Here is a 23,794-nt window from a genome sequence, read left to right on the forward strand (position 1 = left end):
ACTAACTGTACCATCCCCCCTGTTGAGACATGGCACTGCCCATGGCTCAACAAAGCTGCATATCTAAATAAATTAGATGTCAATATCGTTTTTCTCTCTTTGGAAATGTACAGTCCATTTTCAAGAATTGCGCCTTGTTTTTCCCATTTTTGTTTTTCTGCTTTTGTAGTAAGCGTCTGCATTGTTTTTAACATATCTAGATCTAAAATCTCAGAGGGTTGTAACTCTTCATTCAAAAGTAAAGTTTCTGAGTCTGAGGCTGCTTGCTTTGCAGCTGCATCAGCTCTCGCATTTCCTTTTGAAATCTTATCCTGTTGCTTTGTATGAGCTACACATTTGCAAATAGCTACTTTAGTAGGTAACTGGATAGATTCTAATAATTCCAAAATAAATTGCGCATGATTGATTGGTTTTCCACTAGATGTTATCATTCCCCTATTTTTCCATTGTTGCGCAAATACATGTACTGTAGAGAAAGCATACTGACTATCAGTATATATGTTTACACATTTATCTTTTGCTAAAGTACATGCCCGTGTCAAAGCTACCAATTCTGCTGCTTGTGCAGATAAGTTATGTGGTAAGGGTTGGGCTTCTAAAATTTCAGTGTCTGTAACTACTGCATACCCTACTAGATTCTTCCCTGTAGGGCCCCTTCTGCATGAGCCGTCCACGTAATATGTCACCTCGGCATCATCCAAGGGCATATCTGTGAGATCTTGTCTAGGCAAGGCTAACTGTTCAATTTCCTGCAGGCAGCTGTGCGGTGTGCCATCCGCAGGAGTTGGGAGTAATGTTGATGGATTTAATGTTGTACATCATTCAATTGTCATATGAGGTTGGCTCAGCAGTATAGTCATACATGAAAGATGTCTAGCAGGGGAGAGATATGCTACTTTTTCTTGCAGTAAAATTATTGCAACTGCATGAGGCACTCTCAATGTGAGAGGGTGGAATAACACCACTGAGGCTGAGGCCTGTACTGCCATTGCAGCTGCAACTACTGCTTGTACACAGTGAGGCAAAGATCGAGCCACTGGGTCTAACTGCGATGAATAATAAGCTATGGGGCGTTACTTATCCCCATGTTGTTGCATCAGTACTGACATCATATATCCTTGTTTACAATCTACGGTCTGAAAGAACCATTTGTGATAATTTGTGAGTCCTAAAACTAATGAATAAGCTATTAACTGCTTCAACCTGCAGAAAGCCGTTTCTGCTTTGGTTGTCCATTGTAACAAATCCTGTGCTGCCATTGGCATTTTATATATTAAATCAGTCAGTGGAGCAGATTCCAAAGCATAATTTGGTATCCAACTCCGACAAAAATTAGTTGTCCCCAAGAAGGACATCTTTTCCTTCTTGGTTGCTGGTTTGGGTGCTTGTAGAATTGCTGTCTTTCTATCTTCGTCTAATATCCTCCCTTCATTGGATATCACATATCCTAGGTATCTAACTTGCTTTTTCCAAAGTTGTAACTTACTTTTGTCCACTTTGTGTCCTTGTGTTGCTAAGAATTTCAATAGCGCTACAGTATCTTCCCTACATTGCTGCTGGGTGGGGGCTGCTAGCAAGATATTATATACGTAAAGTAGAATTTGACTACCTCCTGGTGGGGTAAACCCTGCCAGGTTGCTAGCCATTTCTTGTGCAAATATGGTTGGGCTGTCACAATATCCTTGTGGTAGTCGAGTATAGGTATACCTTTTCCCCTGAAATGTAAATGCAAACCAGTATTGACTATCAGGATGTATAGGTATAGAAAAGAAAGCATTGCTGATATCTACCACAGAGAAATACTTTTGTTGTGGTTTTAGGTCATTTAACAAAGTATGTGGATCTGGCACCATGGGTGCTCTGGGTATCACTGCATTGTTTACAGCTTGTAAATCTTGAACCAACCACCATTCCCCATTTGCTTTCTTAACAGGAAATAGGGGTGTATTACATGGTGAATCAGGAGATTCTACCAGTACTCCTTCCCTGAGTAATGCTGCTATTATAGGCTTGATTCCTATTTCTGCATCTTTTCTCAAAGGGTATTGTCTTTTCTGTGGCCTAAATGCCGATTTTGGTGTAATTGTAACTGGTCCTGCTGTTCAAATAAGTCCTACATCTGACTTGCCTGTTGACCAAAGAGTCGTTGGTATCTCACATAAGGCTTTTTCTTCTTCTTCTAATAAAAATGCTAATCAGCTGTCCTCGCTAGATTGCAAGTGTACAGCTGGATGTGTCTGCGTCAACCAATTCAACTTTTGTTTCTGTATTCCCTGTTCTGACAATTCCAAGTCAGTCTGTTTCTCCCACCTTGTTACCTTTTCTCCTAAGTCTGCCCATTTCACGTTTTTATTCTTTGTCAAGCTGACATGTGGCAATCGATTTGATCTATACAGTGCAATGAATTCTTCAGGTAATGAACAGCTAACTACACTGTTCCCCTCAGTATCCCAATACAAAGTACGCAATACTAATCTAGTTGCACGATTTCTGAACAATTCTTGCTCATACTCTCTATCAGGTCCTGATGTATTACAGTAGTATAGAGTACAGTGTAACAAATGCTGTCGATCAGTGTCAAGGGAGGGGGCTTTACTGATGACTACGTTCATCAGTTCCTCGGTTACTGCCCCTGGACCAGTCGTAACTAGGTCCTGACTGTACCAGTAAAAAGTTTCACCCTCCGATCGCACTACAAAAGTATCCATTTGTCTCTGTGCCTCCATACCCTGTATAGTTGGAACTACTGCTATGCCAAATATCTGCATAAGGTCCCTACCCAATAGGTTCACTGGACACTTTGCAGAAACAACAATCTTACTTCTTTGGGTCATACCTGAAACAGGGTCAGTTATTGCTATATCATGGGAAAGTGATTCCCTGTATAGCTGTCCATTCGCAGCTTTCACTAGTATATAATCAGGTGATTCAGAATGTTCTGGTAACTTGGAGGGGTGTATCAGGGTCCATGATGCTCCTGAGTCACACAGGAATTTAACTTCCCTTCCCTCCACCAGAAGTGTAACTTCCGGTTTCATATCTGCTAAGTAGAGCTCTAGGCTCAATAATGCTAAATCCAAAATTTCACTTTCTTCATCCTCCATATCTACTTGCATTTCCTCTATTCCTTCTATCACATTTACATTTGTTTTCTGTTTATTAACTTCTGATGATTTCTGATCTCTGCATGATGTATCTTCACTATCATATAGGGTTTAAGTCTCATCTCCCTTGTCTTCTGTGATTACCTTTTTGTTTTGTTTACAATCCCTCGCTAGGTGTCTCTTCTTTCCGCACTTAAAGCATTCACCTCTCTTTTTCCTTTCCTCAAAATCTTCTGACTGTTTGTCAGACTGTTTATTTCCCTGGGCATTTTTCTTTCCCTTTTTACCTGACTATAACACAAACACTTCAGCTCCATCTTCAGCAGTGAAGACTTGCGCCTTCTTTTTCTTTTTGCTATTGAAATGTCTTTCAGCATGTCTAGCATATTCAAGTAAAGCTTGTAGCCTACCTGTTCGATGGTCTATCATGTGCTTCATAATGAAGCTACTGATAGGTGCAATGCAACCTTTTAAAAATGCATTTTTCAACTGCTGTTCATACAGGGAATCATTCACTTGATTTTTAGGAACTGTCATACCGCTATGATTATTAAAACATTCCAATAATCTAGCATAGTACACATCTATTGTCTCATTTTCCTGTTGTATGCATTGGTTAATGCAAGTCCAGTCTGCTCTAGGTTTCCATTTCTCAGAGATTCGGTCTGTAAGACCTTTCACTCTATTGTCTAATTCTGCGTCACTATGTTGGAGTGGTTTAAGCTCTGCATTACGAGGATTCCAGGTGCCATAAATCATGTGCCAATCTGGACCTATAATTTGTCTTACTACTTTTTCTACTTCTTCCCCATTCAGGTGGTAACTCAACCTCATGCCTTGCAAATCTTCTAAAAATTTTGTAAAATTAACTTTCGGATGGGGAATTCCCTCAGTAGCTTTCCGGATATCCTCCGGTGTCCATGGTCTGTATACTAAGAGTGTTGGGTCCTGCCCTGCTTGTCCTGCCTGAGGATTTCCGACCTCTATAAGTGGACATATTTCTTCCTCACTCTCATCCTGTAGGTTTCTCTCTATTTGATATGATTCTGCGTCCCCATGTATTTTACGTGCTCAGGACCTAGTTTCAATAGGATCTCTAACAAATGGTTGTGGTCTTGCTGAGACTTCAGGATAACGCGGAGGCGGACCAGCCTGTCCACTCGCTTCATATCCTGAAAAAGGCAATGGAGGGGGCAGGGGGGGTGGAGCTGTTGCTATTACTATATTATTATCTTCTTTGTCTAAAAATAATGTTTTCGAATTCTTAGTCTTCTGTTCTTTACGGTTTGCTTCCTCAATCCACCTGTGTGCCTGAGGAATGCCTAATTGGCGTTGCTTTTTTGCCTGACCTCCTGCATCAGATTTCAGTTGTTTAAGGAGTTTAACCAGTGAAGTTTTATCTAACTTGCCATCGAATTCATATTTGTTAACCCATTTCGCATAATACCTAACATTATCAGAACGCTGTGATTGCATATATTTTGCGTCTTCGGTTAGGGGCGGATCTCGCGATGTTTTAGTGCACTGATTTCCCATGTTAAAAATGTTACGTAACCTTTCTTATCACATGATATCAAGATTTCAGTTCCTTTTCACAGTTTATCTAGAATAACTGCCTACCTTATTCTGTTACCCTGATCTATGACCAAATATACAGTAATTCCTTTTGTCCCTGATCTGCATAACAAATCTTGACAACAATATACTGTAACCTAGTTCCTGATCTAAAACAGAAAAAAGGCAACATCTTCCTACCTGAGCCTCTGGTATTGAGCTGTCCAGGATCCACTCTTCGGCCACAGATCAGAAAAGTGGCCAGCCTCTTTAAACGACAATTCAGTCGGAGGTCTTTTCACCCAAGAAGAACCATTTCGGTAACTTCTCCTGCGCAGTATTCGACCACCGGTAGACTCTGATCTGCAGCTGTCTGAGGGATTTCCGGCTAAGAAGGACCAAACTGTTAAATAAAATTAAGAAATCAATACACAGGAGGTTCAGGTTCAAAAGTTTACTAGTGTACACCAGGAGGCAAAAAACGTACAAGTACAGAATTTTGTCTAACATGAAACAGGAAGTATACAAGTTTTATAGTCTTTGCATTCAAGTTGTGCCCACCTTACTGACGTGGTATGTCACAGGGCATCTACATCACTTTAGCTTAAATTCCTCTATTCATTAAATATTGTTGATGCTGTATATTTTAAAAAAGTTTTCCTCTGGTAACAATACGGCCTTGCTATCCACCTGGTCAGACATAATGTCTTTCTGTAAAGTTACTTCTTCAAGGTTTCACATCAGTTCAAATACAATAGCAGATTCAGTCTTTTAATACACTTCTTTGTTCTCAGTAACACTTTCCCAACAGCTGCGTGTTATCTTAGTAACACATACACAAGGCCAAATCATCCCAGCAGGAAAGAGCAGAAGATTTCATTATTTCACATATTTAATTTCCTGACCCAGCATATAATCACTTGTGAGAAGCATAAACATTAAGACTTGCTAAGCAAGCAACTGCCAGGGTCAGAGGTCAACTTGCTACAAGCCACACTGCAGTTTCAGAACTATTTTGCAATTACACATGAATTCATCCTTTTTGTTATATCATTAATAGAATAAAATGCATTACATACTACTTTGCTTTTAAACTAGTATTTCACATATATTAAAATGCATATTTTTCTAACAGATTCATTACCCAGTGAAAACCAAAACTGGCATAAATTACCACTCACAATAAAATTAGGTACCTATCTAACTAAAATATTAAAAAATGTTGATAAGTACTTGTGTAACAAAAAAAATCCATCCAACAGAGAATAACAGCAATCAAATGTCTCAAAGGGCTGCAGATCATAAGCTCCTTACCAAAGCCTTTAAACATTTGAAAAATGCAGAATCTGGAATGTGATATATAAAATGTCTGCAACTCAAGATTAGGTAACACATTTTGGACCATACAGGAAGGCAAAGTCTTTCAGGTAGGGCTATTTTACTTTCCACAAGCTTTTTCATGAGTTTTAAATGAGATATTAATAGACAAAAAAGTCCCCCATTACCATAGATGTTCATCGTGCATTACAGCTGCAGTAATTACATATGGGTTTTCAGCCCAGGGGCGGTCCTCGTCGGCGAATTCCAAAGTCTTGGTCCGGTTGTTGTTGTCGTTCTCTTTTCAGGAAGGCTAGAGTATAAATAACACGACACACGCCATCTTATCTTCTTCAGTCTTTTTTTGCCGCGAAAGCAGAAGCAGTTCGCAAGTGCCGGTCGGCCAGCAATCTTTTCTTGCCTCAGACCGATGTCAGAAAAAGTCAATAATTGTATTTGCATACCTTGTTTGGGCCCAGACAGACGTCTCGGGCTCGGGCTTGTGCTACCTCAATAAACGCATTTAAGCCGCGCCGGGCGGAGTTTCGCCCAGCACTATTTTCTCCACCAACAAGCTCAAAAACAAGCTGGGCCGGGTTCTCAGTGAGCTTTGCACCTTTGTGACACTGATACCGAACCTCCTCCGGGGGTCTCTTCTGTGAGACCGCCGCTGTCCTTCGGTCCTTTCCCAAACCACAACGAAGCCCTGCTCATGTCGAACCCACCAATGTGGATAGATCTACATCCACCCATCTTCTTTCTCCATCAAGGCCTTTACTAAAGCCAAATCAGCCAAGCAACTTTCTAGAAGACCTGGCCCTCGCCCTAGAAGCACATGCTTAAAATGGCTGAAGACCTGATCTCTCTTATCAGAGAATCCATTTTATCAGAACATTCTGATGCTGAAGAACATTCTTATTCACAAACTTTACACTCCTTGAGAGCACTTCCATTGGGAAGGCCAAGACTTTTCAGACTCCAAGAAACTATTCCTCCTGTTTTGGAGGTTTTGGATGATGTAAGGCCTGTCTTAACCCTGATTCTCTGCCTCCTGCACCAGTTAAGCGGATAGGTATTACAGAGTTCCTAATTCTCATCAGTTCCTCTATAAAGGCCATAATGCAGACCCTGAAACTATTTCTCAAGGCCCTAAAGGAATTAAGGCTAATCTAGATCTCTAGAAAGGTGGGGTAAGAAGGTTTACTGAGGGCCTTAAACTGCCAGTTTCATATGATTAAATATCAGCAATTTCTGTTATCACAATTAAAAACCAAAATGTCACAGCCTGAACAACCAGATTTAAAAGAGTTGCAGGATATGATGCATAGTGCTGAACAAGTGGGCAAGCACACCTTACAATGTGGTTATGATGCCCTAGAGGCCTCCAGCAGATCGGCGCCACCCCGAGCAGTCATTCGCAGGCATGCATGGCTAAGGAACAAAATCTTCCAGACCAGGTGAAAGCAAAATCCTGGATGCACCGTTACATAAGGATGTTCTTTTTGGTGGTAATGCTGAGGATATTTAAATGGAAGAAAAAGCAAAATCTATGCAAACTGTCAAAGCTTACAGGTTCAGCCACCAAGGTTCAGCAGGGTGGGCGTCAAAAACTGGTCCTTTCCAACCACTGACAAGGCCCAAAGAGGCAGATACAGGGTCCTACAGCGGCAGACAATGGCAATCACCAACACCAAGAGGTGGTGGCGACAGTGCACAGCAGTACAGAAAACAGACTCAATGACTCCCTCATTTCCATGCCAAGCAAAATTCAACTGGCAGCACCTTTGGGAGGAAAACTGGCACTATTTGCAAACAATTGGCATATTGTCACAACAGACAAATGGATTCTGGACATAATAAACAGAGGCTACAAATTTCATTTTCACACTCTTCCAAAAATGAGAGGCATGCCAAACCTACCACAAAATCAAAGGGTATAAACATGAGGGCTATACACCAACAAGCACAAGGTTTTTATTCAAGGCTTTTCTGGTGCAGACCCATTCTGGACTTATCCATTCTCAACACATTTCTTCTAGTACCAAAATTCAAGATGCTCACATTACCTCAAGGAGGCATACCTGCATGTCCCAATCAGACAAAGTTGCAGAAGATACCTCAGATTTCTTGCAGGTTTAAACCACTACCAATTCTCTGCATTGCCCTTTGGCTTATCTACTGCGCCCAGAGTATTCACCAAGTGCCTGGCATCAGTGATTGCATATTGCAGACTTCAAGGGATACAAATTTACCCTTATCTGGACGACTGCCTGATCCAAGCGGACAGCAAACACGTACTTTTGAAACATCTGGCATATGTGACACGCTTACTGCTTTCTCTGGGATACACCATCAACAAGGAGAAATCAAAGCTAACACCCTCTCAGAAAATAACCTACAACAGAAAACAAGGGCAACTATCTCATTACTTCAAAATGCTTGCAAAAGTACCAGGCTTACTGCAAGGAAAATCCTGCAGGCTCTGGGATTCATGGCATCTAATGGTACCTAAAAATCTATGGTCTCAACACAGTCACAGCTTAGAAGTGAGATTCCAATAATTCCCTGTCTTCAAAAGGAATTCATAAAGTAAACAAAGGCCTACCATTCTGCAAGCCCTGGGCGCACATGAAGGACAGGTGCATTCAGGGCAGATGGCCCCAAACAGAAAAGCACCTTCACATCAATCAAAGTAATAAATGCAATTTCAGGACAACTGCTCATAAGAACAGACAACACCACAGTAATGTGGTACATAAACAAACAAGGAGGAAACTTCATCACCCCTTGTGCAGACTAACCATGACTCTTTGGAATCTAGCTCTGGAAAGACAAATGGAACTTCAGGCTCAGTACCTGCCAGGAATGGAAAACACACTGGCAGACACTCTGAGCAGACATATGAGAGACCCCTCAATGATGAAGCTACATCCACACGTATTCATGCAGATTGTTCATCAATTAAAAGTTTTGCTCAAGGACCTTCCACCCAAAGGCTTGTCTCATTCACATGGACAACTTGGTCAGTTTATGCATTCCCACCACTACCTCTGCTGCCCAAGGTGCTTTTGAAAGTAAGAACAGACAAGCCGAGGATGATACTGATTGCTCCAGATTGCCCTACACAGTCAGCTGAAAACTCTCAGCCTAGCTGCATGGAAAATTCCTTAACTTCACATCACACACTACTGCAGGATGTCATTTTGGAGGCTAGAAGACCATCTACATGTTGGAATGAAGAACGAGGGCAGGATCCTAGAAAATTAAACCTGCCTCAGATTTTGCAGTACCTAGCTGAACTTTTGAACAAGGGACTTTCTTTTCCTCAATCAAGATACATGCCTCAGCAATCTCTGCAGAATTCAGTATGGATCCTCCTTTATTCTCACACCCACTCCTACGACAGTTCCTCAGAAACAACCAGTGCCAGCTTGGGACCTTAACTATGTACTGGAAAAATTGACATTGCCTCCCTTTGAACCAGCTGCTTCAGCAGAATTACAATATTTGTCCTGTTCCATCAGGACAGGGGCTCCATGCACCAACCCTTCTTGCCCTAAGTGGGTATCTAGGGTAGCCCTAAACCAGGCCATACACTCAAAATAAGGGAGAGGCTGCTTCATTCTTTAGATATCCATAGGCAGCTACGTTACTACTTGGACAGAACCAAACCATTCAGAAAATCAGATCAACTCTAGTTCCCTATGCTGTGGGGGTCAAGGGAAACCTGTAACTAAACAGACCATTATATCTTGGAGGCACCACTGAGTTCTGTTGTATACCTTTCACAAAGCACTACCATCTGCCTTTATACTCCAAAACAAGAGCAGGTTTTGCTACTGCAGTTTTGCAGGGCATTTGTACAGTTTTACCATATGTGTATGTGTTAGGGGTTAGGCTAATACAGCTACACATCCCACCCTCCTTCCCCTCTTGGTAAGACCTTGGGGTTTGTAAATGTAGATGATGAGGGGGGCTTAGGCAGCTGCAGTAAATTTTTCCCCTCCCCTTCCTCTTGGTAAGACCTTGGGGTTTGAATAACTATTCATACAGAAAGTGTACAACACAACAACAACGCGGACCACTTTGGAATTGTCGGCCGACCGAGGACCGCCTGCGGCTGAAACTGTACTTTTCACCTTATACTATCTTCAAAACTCATCAAGCAAGACAAAGCATCCTTTTTTAATAAATAATAGCAAATCTGGAGTCATGTACTAGTGCATGTGGTGGAAACATAATCAGTATGACACTTATTTGGTTGCTTTCAAGCTGTCATTACTGGAAGCTTGACTATGAAAATCTGAGTAAACATATACATCAGATCAGTCCTGTTTTATAAGCCAAGCACAGTTTCCCTATAAAATAACAGGATCCAGAGGACAGAGATAGTTATTGTAATATATCATTGTCACACACTGCTATATGTGATTTGAGTCTTATTTTAGTAATTCACAGTGAATGAGTTATCCACTAAGTCTGATGAGATCGTAGAGAGGCAGCACAGCATCAATGATTGCATGAAAATGTCTTGAATATTTTTGTATCTGTAGCAAAAGCAATGCACTCACTGGTTAATGATTATGATCTTCCAACACCATGATATTTTATAAGAATATACAGTACAATATTTTATATGGTGGTGCAGCGGTAGCATTGTTGCCTCACAGCAAGAGGTTCTCCCTTCGATTCTCGGCTTGGGTTGGGAGTGCCTTCTGTGTGAAGTCTGCATGTCCTCCCCGTGGTCGAGTGGGCATTTGAAAGACATGCGTCCAATGGGCATTCTTTCGTTGAAGGTTGGGCGTCAGGCTGGCAACTCTACACCATAAAAACCAACTGCCAATCATTAGCGGACCGGAGCTCCGCTGTGGCAACCCCTAACCGGGAAAAGCCGAAAGACAAACATTATATATTGCAATACAGATTTTACTGTTCATTTCTTCTGCTAACTGTCACAACCCATTTGCATATCAGTCCATCTAATATCTTTAATTTATTGTTTACACCCATTTGGACCACTGGAAGTCTTGGACCTTTTATCTTTCATTATGCTTTGACTCCTGTTTGTTTCAACTCTTCATATGTTCTTTCTCTCATCTCAAACCTCCACCTTCTGAATACTAGAATAGTAACTTGTCATTAGTAATACTTAACAAATTTGCATGTACTTGGAAATCTTGCATCTTTTATTCCTACTTCTGCTGATGTTTCTACTTATTGCCCCCATCCATTGCTTTTAACTGGTCTCTGTTATTGTCACCTTCTGGATATCCATTGGATTGCCTTTAACCTTAGCCGCTTTGAGTATCTGAATTGGATTTCTTGCTGCCTGCATTGACTGACATTTTACCAGCTGCATTAAACAGTATATCCACTTAACTATCTTTCAGTTAAGTTTCCACCGATTTATCATCTTTTGTATTTCTGCTTGTTGCTCTGTCTACCACATCTTATTTTGATTCATAGTTTCCTTAACTGTTACTAGGCTAATGACCCAGGGATCCTTTCTAAGCCTAGCAATTTTCCTGAAAGAATAATGATGTCCTGCATCCAAATAGGACACTGAGAGACAGACATTTATAAGCTACCTCTGCTCATAAGGGACATGGATGCCAGGACTGGTGTAAATTTCGTATTTCCCCTCCACTGGTCTAGGTTGAGCTTAAACTGGGTAACAGACAAACTCAGCTTCACATTGATGGGAAACTGAGCAGAGGAAAAGGGCTTTAAGGTATTCTTCATAAGGCAGGTTTGTTATGCCTTTTATTCTTTTTGTAAGGAATCTTTGGGTCACTCTAGTTGCTGGGTATGTCTGGTCAGGTACATACCAATGGGAGCACTGTACTATGTGACTGGTCTGATAAAGGTGGAGTACAGTGGAATAATGAACTCTTTGGACCTAGATGCTATGCCCTTACTTATAAGTTGCACAACATAAGAGGACTTCCTCATCACTGTGGACACATAGTGGTCAAAGGTAAGGCTACTGTCTACGTACGCACCCAGATCCCTGACCATTGGGTCAACTCTTAGGGGTGTATTATCAACATGGTAATTAGCAGCAGAGATAGTTGACTTCCCAAAGGTTACAATTAAGCATTTGTTAGCATGGAGTTTAAAACCATGGTTTTGGCACCATTTGTTAGTCAAAGATAGACCTTTTTGAAGAATGCTAGTATCTGCAGGAAAGTTGATGACAACTCCCAGCTTGCAATCATCTGCAAACTTAGTCAACCATAAACCTTCAGCATTTGCTTCCTTTTCAGAGAAATAGATGCCAAAATGGGGCGGGCCCAGTACCAAGCCCTGGAGAACTCTGCTAGTGACTGGCCTCTTGGCGGAGGTCGCCTCACCTATTTTGATGTCCTGGATCCTATTAGTGAACCAGTTGGCTATCCGGTGGGTAATAAAAGGGTTTATACCTAAATTAGTCAACATGCCTGTAAGGCCTGAGTGAGGTATTGTATCAAAAGTTTTGGCCGGGTTGATGTAAGCTGCATTCACAATTTCGCCTTCATTCAATGATTTAGTGACCCTCTGAAAAAAGTCCACCAGATTTAATAGGCATGACCCTCCTTTAACAAAGCCAAACTATGATGGTCCAGCATTTGCAGGTTACCTATGTCCTCATTTCTCATTTCCATAGTGATTCTTTTCATGGCCTTACATATGAGGCTGGTAGGACTTATGGGCCTGTAGTTACCCGGATCAGTGGTTGGACCTACTTTGAGCAGGGGAATGACTGTAGCCATCTTCCATTCCTTGAGCACAAAACCTGACTGAAGGCTTCAGTTAAAAACTGTTTCAAGCTGACCAGAGACGTCATGTCTCATGCTATTTATTAAATATCCCAGGATGTTATCAGGGCCCATCTATGAAGTGTTTTTGGCCTTGGAAAGGTAATTAATGACCTGTTCTCTAGTAATGGTTGCGGGATTGTGTTATGTGTATTTCCTTTGGACTATCAGGGGGAGTTTGTGAGTCGCTGCCCTCTGCCGAGCATAGCTTACACATCATATTCATTCAAATAGAGAAAAACATGTGGAATCAGCGTAAATTTCAATAGTGTAGTGTATAGAGCATCCGCCTAACAAACAGGCATTCACGGTTCGAGCCCAACAATAGCACATATCATTTTCCATGTGGAATGAATGTCGTTTTGCCGTAAAACCAACATAAGAGTATCGCATGAGATATTTAACTTAAATATCATTCAAGCAAAGTGGCACTGTCATAATGAATAAGGTACTAGTAAGCAGGTGTAAGTGCAAATAAGCAGCAGTAAACACATATAAGTACCAGTAAGCAAGTCTTAGTGCACTTGCGCGGGTCTAAGCAGTGCCCAGCATAGGAAATGTATATAAGTATGTACGGATATATAATGTATATATATCTATGAAAAAAGAATGACGTAACAATAAAGCATACAAAAGAAATGAGAAGGGAATCAACAGCAACTCCAGTATTATATAGCACTGTCAGCGTATGTCATATCAAACTGGGCAGGAGTAAGCAAAGCACTGCTAGTCACACCACAGGCAGGATATTACCAGTGGGAGTAACATTGTTGATTTGTTAAGACTACTTTACCACAGAGGGTAGTCCCTGGTGGGACTACCCAAAAATTGATAGACCATTTGGCCATCCGACCATTACACAAGCAAGGGCAGGTATGTTCAAGGTCTAAATGGTGGGAGAGCCTGAGAATACATGGGTTGGGACAACATACGTGTAGGGCCCCTAACGCTCGGGAGAGGGCAATGTGTGGAGGTGTGTCATGGCTGAGATAACAAGTGGACAATGGATGGTATGCGTGCATGTTGAACACGGGTGGGGTGGAGGAACTATGAGTATAAAATTATGAAGCCAGGCATGCCAGGGTTGGATGGGCTGGTTCTAACTGGACCACCCCATGGAGGTCAGCGAGTTCGTTATAAGTATATATGCATACACACATGCAGACATCAATATGTAGAAGTACATTCTCTGTAACATATTCATTCCATTTGCAGACATAAATAACATGATTGTGCCCTTACAAACCTCGACAGTAGATAGAATAATAGGTTGTGCAGAAGAGGGATGGGACGAAACTCCTAAAATGCAGAAGGGTGTACAATGTCCGAAGTCAGTGCTGTGCTGAAAAAAATCAAATGTGAGGACTTTCCCACACATGGAATCATTCCTGTGATCTGCCTGCTACGGCAATGCCAATTACTAAACTGGTCTATCTGTAATAGAAATACGCCGAACACATACATAATTAGGGTCTCATGTGTAACGTGTGCGTTACCACACAGTCATACTTATTAATTGTAGTGTCATGTTAAGGGGAGTAAGGATGTAATGAAGTATAGAGTCTAATCTTGACATAAACACATGTGTGTCCCATGTGGGACAACCCAAAAATTGTGAATAGTATTCTTTTGGTCACTCATGTCACCAATGTTTGTGGACTAAACATTTGGGAGTTCTGAGGATACGTGGAGTGAGTCAACTGATGGGATGGGTCTATAGGAGTAGGGAGTGGCCAATGTGTTGTGGTGTGGATATACTGCAAATCCAACTGGAGAATGGATGACTGCAGTGTTAGAGAGGCGTTGGGGTGTGTGTTTGGGGAACCAGGAGCCATTGGTATATGGGTATATATGCAAATGAAGCAGCAATGCAATAGAGTATTGGTTAGAGCAACCACCTAACGAGCAGACATTCCCATACCGAATCCCACTGCATCACATACCATTTACCATCGGTAATCTGTACATGAACATATTGCGACATCTGTCTGCTGTATAACCTGCAAAATATCAATTAAAAGTTAACTGGAGCGAAGTGTCAGTGTCATAATGAATAAGGCACTAGTAAGCAGGTTCAAGCATATATAAACACCAGTAAGCATGTGTAAGTGCAATTGCGCGGGGTATGCATTGCTTTACAGACACACACACACACACACACACACACACACATATATATATATATATATATATATATATATATATATATATATATATAAATGGTTGCAGACATACATCTACGTGTGTATATATATATATATATATATATATATATATATATACGTGTGTGTGTGTGTGTGTGTGTGTGTGTGTGTGTGTGCGCATAGATATGCACAGATATACAGCTATGATAGGAAACAGCACACAAGAATGTCACATGTTCACAGGCTATGCCAATGGAAGTGAGGAGCCCAAGCAAGAAACATGAAACACGTAGCATGACCTTCCACCCTCCCTCCAGCCAGACACGGGAAACATACACCCAAACAATGTAAAGAGTCCACTGCTCCCCAGACCACAGGCAGGATACAACCGGGGGGGGGGTACACAGTACACCCGTGAATTCTAATCTTGGAACCCAGACAGGAGTGTCCCTTGCGGGACACCCCAAAAATTGGCAAGACCACAAAAAGGTGATAGACCGAACATTCTGGCTGGGGTGTATACATACTCAGAATACAAGAGTGGGAAAGCCTGATGACCCATGGGCCGAGACAACTATATGAAATGGGTCCCGTGAAGTGGAGAGTGGGCAGCGTGTAGTGGTATGTCCAGAACAGACCAGGACCCAGAGTAAGGATGGGTGCTGTTGAGGAGCTGTGGGTGGGGGAACTATGGATACCTACTTATGGGTCTAAGTGTGCAGTTGTTGGCTGATGTGGGCCTATATGGACAGCCCTAGGGATGTAAGCAAATGTGTTCATTGGGCAGAGGCGTCGCCCAACGATCAGCGACATCCACTATGAGTCCCACTGCAGCAAAGTGTAATCTATATGGCAAAGAACGGAATAACCAGATGTATATGTTTATATGTAGAGGTATGTGTGTGTATATCTACCCATAGTGACATAGAGATAAGCCTCTCCCTCTCCATAGTACAAATGTATACTACAGAGACAGAATACAGATACATACCCACATATACATATATACATATGCAGACATCCAAAGACCCATATGTTGTTATATATATATATATATATATATATATATATATATATATATATATATATATATATATATATATATATATGTGACTGTAAATATACACATGTATGTAGCTAGGATATGATACAGTAGTTACATGTTACATATGTTCACAGGCCATGCATATGGGGGTGAGGGTTCAATAAACAAACGTGTAACATGTAGCATCAACCCCCACCCCTCCCAGCTAGGCCAGTGAGACATACAGACACACAATAAAGGTAAACACACCACTGCTTCCCAGACCACCGGCAGGATACTACCAGTGGGAGAGACCTGCCAGCTCTAATCGTGAAACATAGACATCAATGTCCCTTGTGGGACACCAAAAATTAATTATCATCAGAGGCAGTCCCGGTAATGACTTATCAAACCAGGCTGTAGATGTACATGGACCAGTAGGTTGTGCAAGCCTGATAACCCATGGGTCGACACAACGTACATGTGTCCTGACACGGGGAGAGTGGGTAGTGTGTAGTGCTGTAGAGGAGTGGCAGGTGGGGAAACTATGGGTATGCAATTATGGGCCTAGGAGTGCTGGTGTTGGCTGGTGCAGTCGTATTAGGACCGCCCTGGGGATGTAAGTAATATTCCAAAATGGGCATAGCTAACACTCATACCTCTCAACCCCTAAGAGCAAATCCACTGGACAGGACATAAACCATTGGAGAACAAATAGGGACCATACCTCTGAACTGTCCTCGATTTCCAGGGATATCCCTGATTTCGACTCAATTTCTAAGTCTGTCCCACTTAATCCCTCCTAAAACTAGTGACATTTGGAGGAAAGGTTGTGAATTACATGTAATGAATAACGACAACAATTAAGAGTTATAAACATCATTTACCTCAGAAATGTGTATGATGGGATAAAGGGCATGGGATTATTGTAAAGTGTAATAATTTTGTTTTTAAATCCTGGGATACAAAAATTTTATCAATTCTAGTCTGTGCCTTGTGTCTAAAAATCTGTGTGAGAAAATTCTAATGTGCTATTATTTTTAAAATGAAATAAATCATATAACTGAAAGTCATCTGTCCACTTTTTAAAATATTTTCCTATATTGGTGATATGAAAGGGTCTTTTACTAGAAGTTTCTAAATTATTAAATAAGCAGTTAAAGTCTCCCCCTAGAATCAGATTACCTTTAACATGTGTAATAATAAGTTCTAAGTGTTTCTTTATAGTTTTTATTCCAATTCCAGAAAACCAATAAACATTAACTAATGTCCAAATTCTGTTATTAAATTGTATTATTATAATTGATAAAAGGCCCTCTTTGTCTGCGTAATTATAGATAACTTGAGGAGAAGTCATATTTTTCTTCCACAGTGTTAAAACTCCTCTAGTTTTTTATTATAAGACGAATTAGATAACTTTAAGTATTCGTTAGTGTTCCAGATAAAACTATCATTCGTTTTAAAGTGAGTTTCTTGTAAAAAGACTACTTGTGCTTTATTTAACTTCAAGTACTTTAATACATTTAATATTTTCTTTGGATTATTTAGACCATTTATGTTCAGAGAAAGAAAAGTCAGATCAATTTTATTTATTCAAATATTAAATGTAGAAAATGATAAGATAATGAATAGATGTATTATTTAATTATTTTATTTCCTTCTTAGAAAAGTTAAATTCTAATGATAAATTGCTCATTCCCACTAATAGATACAATTTTAAATTAAATTGAGGCCTACAAAAACAAAATTTATGTTTAAAAAAGTTATTGAAACTTAGTAAAACCATAAAATGACATGGAATGTATAACATTCCTAATCTGACAGAATAAAAATATCCAGTTAGATTAACCATCTTTCCAAAGAATTAAACAAATTTCCTAGATTGAGGCTCCAGATTATGTTTCCTATGAAAATTCTATAAATTAAATCATTCGAGAGAACAAACAATAAATTGAGTGTAGCATATAATTTTAACTATAATGAGTATATTTATTTTACTGGTAAGATGTTTTTTAATTAAGAAGGCTACAGTCACTTTACTATATGAATCGTATTAAAAGTAAATGATTAATAACTTGACAGTGTATATGTATAAGAAGGTTCATCAAAATAAGTTCTTAGGCAACCATTAACTATATTAGTATTTCTCTTAAGTTTAACAGATAAAGATTAGTTAGAGTAGATCAATATTACAATAATCAATACTTTAATTATGATCCACTAGACGGCAACCGACCGTCTATGTAATGTTTTATAATGCAGCGAGTGAACACGACTTGTGCCCCTATTTTTGCCAACCTGGTTATTTTGGAATGGGAGACGAAATATTTATTCAGTAGTGAGTATTATCAATATGTCTCTTACTATTCTAGATTCTTGGATGATATTTTTGTGTTATGGAATGGGCCAGTTGATATTATCACTCATTTTATTGAGTATATAAACAACACTAGTGATTTCTTAAAATTCACACACAATGTTAGTAGTGAGGGCCATTGCATATTTGGACACATACATCAGCCACACCAATGTAGGTTTTCAATCAGAAATTTATAGGAAAGATACATTTTCCAGTGGGTATCTGGAATATACCAGTAATCATCCTAGGCAAATGTTAAAAAACAGTGTATAAGGGCAGCACATATGTCATCTAGTTTTGAGTTAATGGAAAAAGAAATTAGCTATATTAGATCTATGTTTGTAAACAGGGGATATCCATTGTCTATATTGAATGACGTTACAGCTTATGTCATTAGCAAATGGGGTAAGAAATATACACCCTTATTGGGGACAGAAATGACGAATATAAAAATTCAAACAGAAAAACCTGAGGATATGACTTGCAATAGAGTGTGTGTTTTAACATACTCACCCAGTGTGAATTACATTAGAAATATTATCAGAAAACATTGGAATATATTAGTAGTTGACGAAAATATTAGAAAAGTAATAGGAGAAAGTCCTAGTTTTGTCAATAAAATGGATATGAATATAAAGAGACAGTTAGAAAAAATGGTTAATCACACAGAGACATATAACACAAGTAGAACTACTAAAAATGTGGGTTTTGTAAACAATGTTATGCTATATGTGAAATGGAAGGATGTAGATTGAATGATGTTAATAAGACATATGTCAAATTCAGAGCAGGCAATTGCAATAGCAAGAATGTCATTTATATGGTGAAGTGTATGTCATGCACTGCATTTTATATAGGAAAGACCGAAAGGCAATTTAGAAAGTGAATATATGACCATTTATATAAAATCAGGGTTAAGGATATGAATAATGCACTGTATCGACATATTAACAAATGTGGGGACACACATGTATTTAAGTTTGCCATAATTGATCACGTGATTATATCACCCCGTGGAGCTAACTACAAAGTGCTCCTAGGGAAAAGAAAGAGTGTATGTCAAATTTTGACAGATGCTACTAGGGAGCCTGGAATTAATTACTTTATTACTATTAAACCTTTCTTGCAATTGATGTAAAGTGTTTTTAAACCATTTAAAGTTGTTTAAATTTGATATAATTCTTGTAGACACATCATATTATTTATTACCATTATCAACGTTTTTTAATTTTTTTTAATTATTATATGTAAATATATAATTTAAAAAAAACATATAAAATAGCATTAGGTAGATATATATATATATATTGTTAGGTTGGTTGTAATTTCTTGAACACAGTGTTTATGAGTTTTCCTAGGTAACATTATTTAGTAACAGGTAGTTTTGTACATTTTGTTACATTTTGTTACATTATCACTTTAATTCTGAACTGATGGCTGCTTTGGCGCCAAAAAGTTTTTAAAAATGAAGCGTATCTAAAGATTGAATTGTTCTGAAGAAGTCTGCTTGTGCAGATGAAAGCGCTTAACTAGATGTATTAAGTGTTCTTGAGTGTAGTTTTTACTATTAAATACTTTGTTTCCTGGTTCGAGTCGTGTTCACTCACTGCATTATAAAACATTACATAAACGGTTGGTTGCCGTCTAGTGGATCATAATTAAGGTGTTGTCTTTGCTTTTTTCCTACATACAGTAATCAATACTTGAAGATGATTTACAGTGTCAATAGTAAGCTTTTATATGCTGATGGACTTATCATTTAAATATGTTGCAATTTTCATTCCATAAATAATAGTTATATGAGTGATAATAAATAGGCAGATTTTTTTAAGACAACTCTAAGGTGGAATTATGTTAGATTTGTCTATTTCCAGAGAAATTTTAGCTCACACTATTTTTATTGTAAGAGTAAAATGATAGTATAATTCAGTTAAATGATGATCTAATAAGTAACATGTCAGACAGATATGTTAATGGTTGAAAATTGTACCAGTACAGTTTGTTGTCATTCCAATATAACTACTGACATTGCAGAACAAGGTACAATGAGAGGTGTAACAAAACAGAGGTTATAAAACCACTGCAATGGTTTGAGTTAGAGTTATATTTTAAGTTTGTTATACAGAGTCATATAGAAGCAATCAATAATTAGTACAATAGTTACATAGATTGTCCACCTTTACTTATTTGCAATCAAAGCATATTCCGTTCAAACTAGATTAAACCCAAATCATTACTACATATACATATTTTCAAGGGAATTTTTTTAAATCATTTATAATGTCTAATTACTGAATTCAATCTGTAGTACATGTGTTTGCTTTACTCTAGCGTCTTTATCCATATAAATATTAATGCATATTTTGTGAATATGAAGTCAAGAAAGTCTATTCACAGATCCGCCTGGAAAATGGATATCTAGTTTGTCTTCACACAGCATCTGTTTCTACTAGTCTATGCATTTATAGCTTAAAATATTAAATATTTACCTTAATATGCAAGTCAGTAGAGACATAAAATAACAATCTCCAACACTTACAGCATCAAGAATATTATGACTTTTTGTTAACAGCTTTGAATGTGCAAACGTGCTACACAAGCGTTAATTTTAATAGTAACCTGGATTAATTATTTGTATTTTATAGTTGCATAGTTAGGTGCTAATGTTTTGAATAAAGTCTGCATGCTATGGTTTCATCAGAGATTCAGCTTAATCTTTCTAGCTATTCCATCAAGGAAATTACTTCATTCTGACAAATGAAGTAAGCTTTTATGATTCTAAAAGTATATTAAGATTTCAAACTAAAAAGAAAACAAAGATCTAGCTTCAGCAATCAGAATTATCTCACAAATCAAATCATAAATCATTAAACCAGAAAGAAAGCCATGTGCATAAGCAGTGCAGGTAATCCATTTCAATTCTCAGATAACCCTATAATTATGTTGTTGCTAACAGCAGTCTTGTAAATACATCACCAATTAAGCCCGCAGAAGGCTTTGTCAGAGTGTAATAGTGATCAGTGAAAACTACTTAAAAGTGGCCAAAGACATCACTAGCACCAGGGATTTTAGGTTATACTTAATGACCGAATGAAGAATAGGGTTATACAATGATCCATTTTAAGTATTTTGAAATTATAGTGCTAGAGAGGTAAGGTGACCTTAACTGAAATGGGTTGCCTGTCGTATTATATAATGTGAGACATTAATGCTCTCATGAGTGCACCATTTGTAAACCTGTGTATGTTATATTATACATTTTGTAGCTTTTGTAAGTTATAAATGTATGCAGCATACACATGCTGAATATCCATTACCTGGATATAGGACTTCAAATTCTGGCACAGATTTACTATTAAATAAAACAAAGATTTGCTAAACACAGAATGCCAAGATATAAATGACTGAATCTCTTATTACAAGCCTTCATATTTATGAGTATCCAATGTAACAAAGCAGAAGCTTAAGTTTTGTGTCCTGATCTAGTTGCAATGTGCCTTAATTCTGAGAACATATGGCTGAATATTGAAGTGAAAATCATACTCAGTATAGAGGAAGGGACATCTTGCATCTATGATAGTATTGTTGTGTTGTATGTAACTGGGATAGCACACAAGGTAATCAATAGTTATAATGTGCATTTCACAAAGAACAAAAGCGTTTACTTCCTGGTCTGTTATAAATGACCTTAATAATGTTCTGTTAGATAATCTCCCGTGCAGTACTGCATTACTACTGGGGAATCTAAATATATATTTAGGATATAAAGCCAGTTTACTACCCTTCGCCACACTAAATGAATATGGATTTTCCTAATTCATTCCTGAACCCTCAGAATCAAGCCCAGTCACCCGAAACAGTCAATTTTTGTTTGTGATTCCCCCAATTTACCTTTCGGATTCAGCATGCCTATGATTTAAGCCCCATATTTCATAAACAGTTTATTATTATTGGAGTCTTTTTGTTGAAATACTGTATAACAAAGGCAAATTAATCTCCTATAGAGCCTTTATACATGGTGCACAAATCTATTTGTGAGACAAACTGAAACAGATTGGTTTGATGTCACGACATAAGCAGACTGTAATACCGTTGTACAGAACTTACTTAATACTATATTTCTATTCTAGTATAGACTTTATTCAAACAAAGAAAAAGAGTCAATGGAAAGTTGGGTCATTTGATTGCCCTTGAACTAAAATAAACTTACTACCTAGAAACTAGCCTGGATGAAATACAAATGATTTAATTTGTAAGTTGACCTCAATGAGTATGGAACTCAATGGTATCTTTCAAAGGGCTTCCCAACAATACCAATATTTCTATCTTAAAGCAGCAGCAAACTTTCTACTGGGGAACCTTAGAGGATTCTAAAAGGGATTAAATATTTTAATCAGAAAATGATAAATGCGTGTTTCAACATTCTATAGGAAAGTGGAAAGAAATCCATCTCAACGAATGCTCAAGCATGATGTTCCACACACGAAACAACAGACTATCAGTTCAGAATTCCACAACACTAATCTACACAGAATAACTTCACAAGGGAAACATCTGTACTTCATCTAAAACATTCACTGTATTCAACAAAACACGTACATCAAACACACCCACAATCAAACTCTGAAGCAAACACCACAGATCCACAGCCTCATTAAACCTATTTCAAGCCCATCAAATGCACCACAATCCAAATCAAAGAACTGTTCAAGTAGAAATCCAAACAACTCTACAATTTAAGCATACCCAACGAATACACCCCACCAGAAGAAAAGAACAGAGTTCCAATTCATGCATTTCACCAATAAAGAAATTAAGTACTATTCAAAATAGATGGAAACATATTGCTCTCTTTTTCAAATACGGCTCGAGCATGATGTTTCATGTGCAAAGCAGTAAACTGTCAGCTTAGAATGCCGAGATGCTAATCCATATAAAAAAAGCATATACAGGGAAAACAATTGTGCTTAGTTTAAACCATGTACTACATTAAAACATATTAAAATAATACAAACAAGAGTACACACTGCTACACATGTCCAAAATCAGATCTTGAAAGTGAATATTGCAGGCTTGTTATCATATTATACACAATTTAACCCTAGTTAAAGATGCCAAGAACCAAAGCAAGAACAGTACGCGTGAGCATAACTTGGCAGACTTTACTTCCCAAACATACTTAACAATTATACCTAGTTGAGAAAGAATTATTATATTTTACTAATAAAATAAATGAAGGAATAATCACAAATAAAACAGAGTGATGATACATACTTATTTAAATATTTATGAGCACCTTATCATTTAGTTTGATTTTTGAGAGAACTAGAGAGTCCAGCATTTTTGAAGCCAGTCTTCAACTTCTTAATTTTCACATCCATTCAATTATTTTTCTCGAAAGATCTTTTAAGTGTTGTAGATGGTGACCATTCTATACCTTCTGGAATTGTAATAATGTTTTTATTTTGATTGAATGAAACAGCTTCTTCAGTATT

Source organism: Protopterus annectens, chromosome 5.part0 (genome assembly GCF_019279795.1).
Source record: "Protopterus annectens isolate FY-2018-M chromosome 5.part0, PAN1.0, whole genome shotgun sequence".
Classification (NCBI taxonomy): domain Eukaryota; kingdom Metazoa; phylum Chordata; order Ceratodontiformes; family Protopteridae; genus Protopterus; species Protopterus annectens.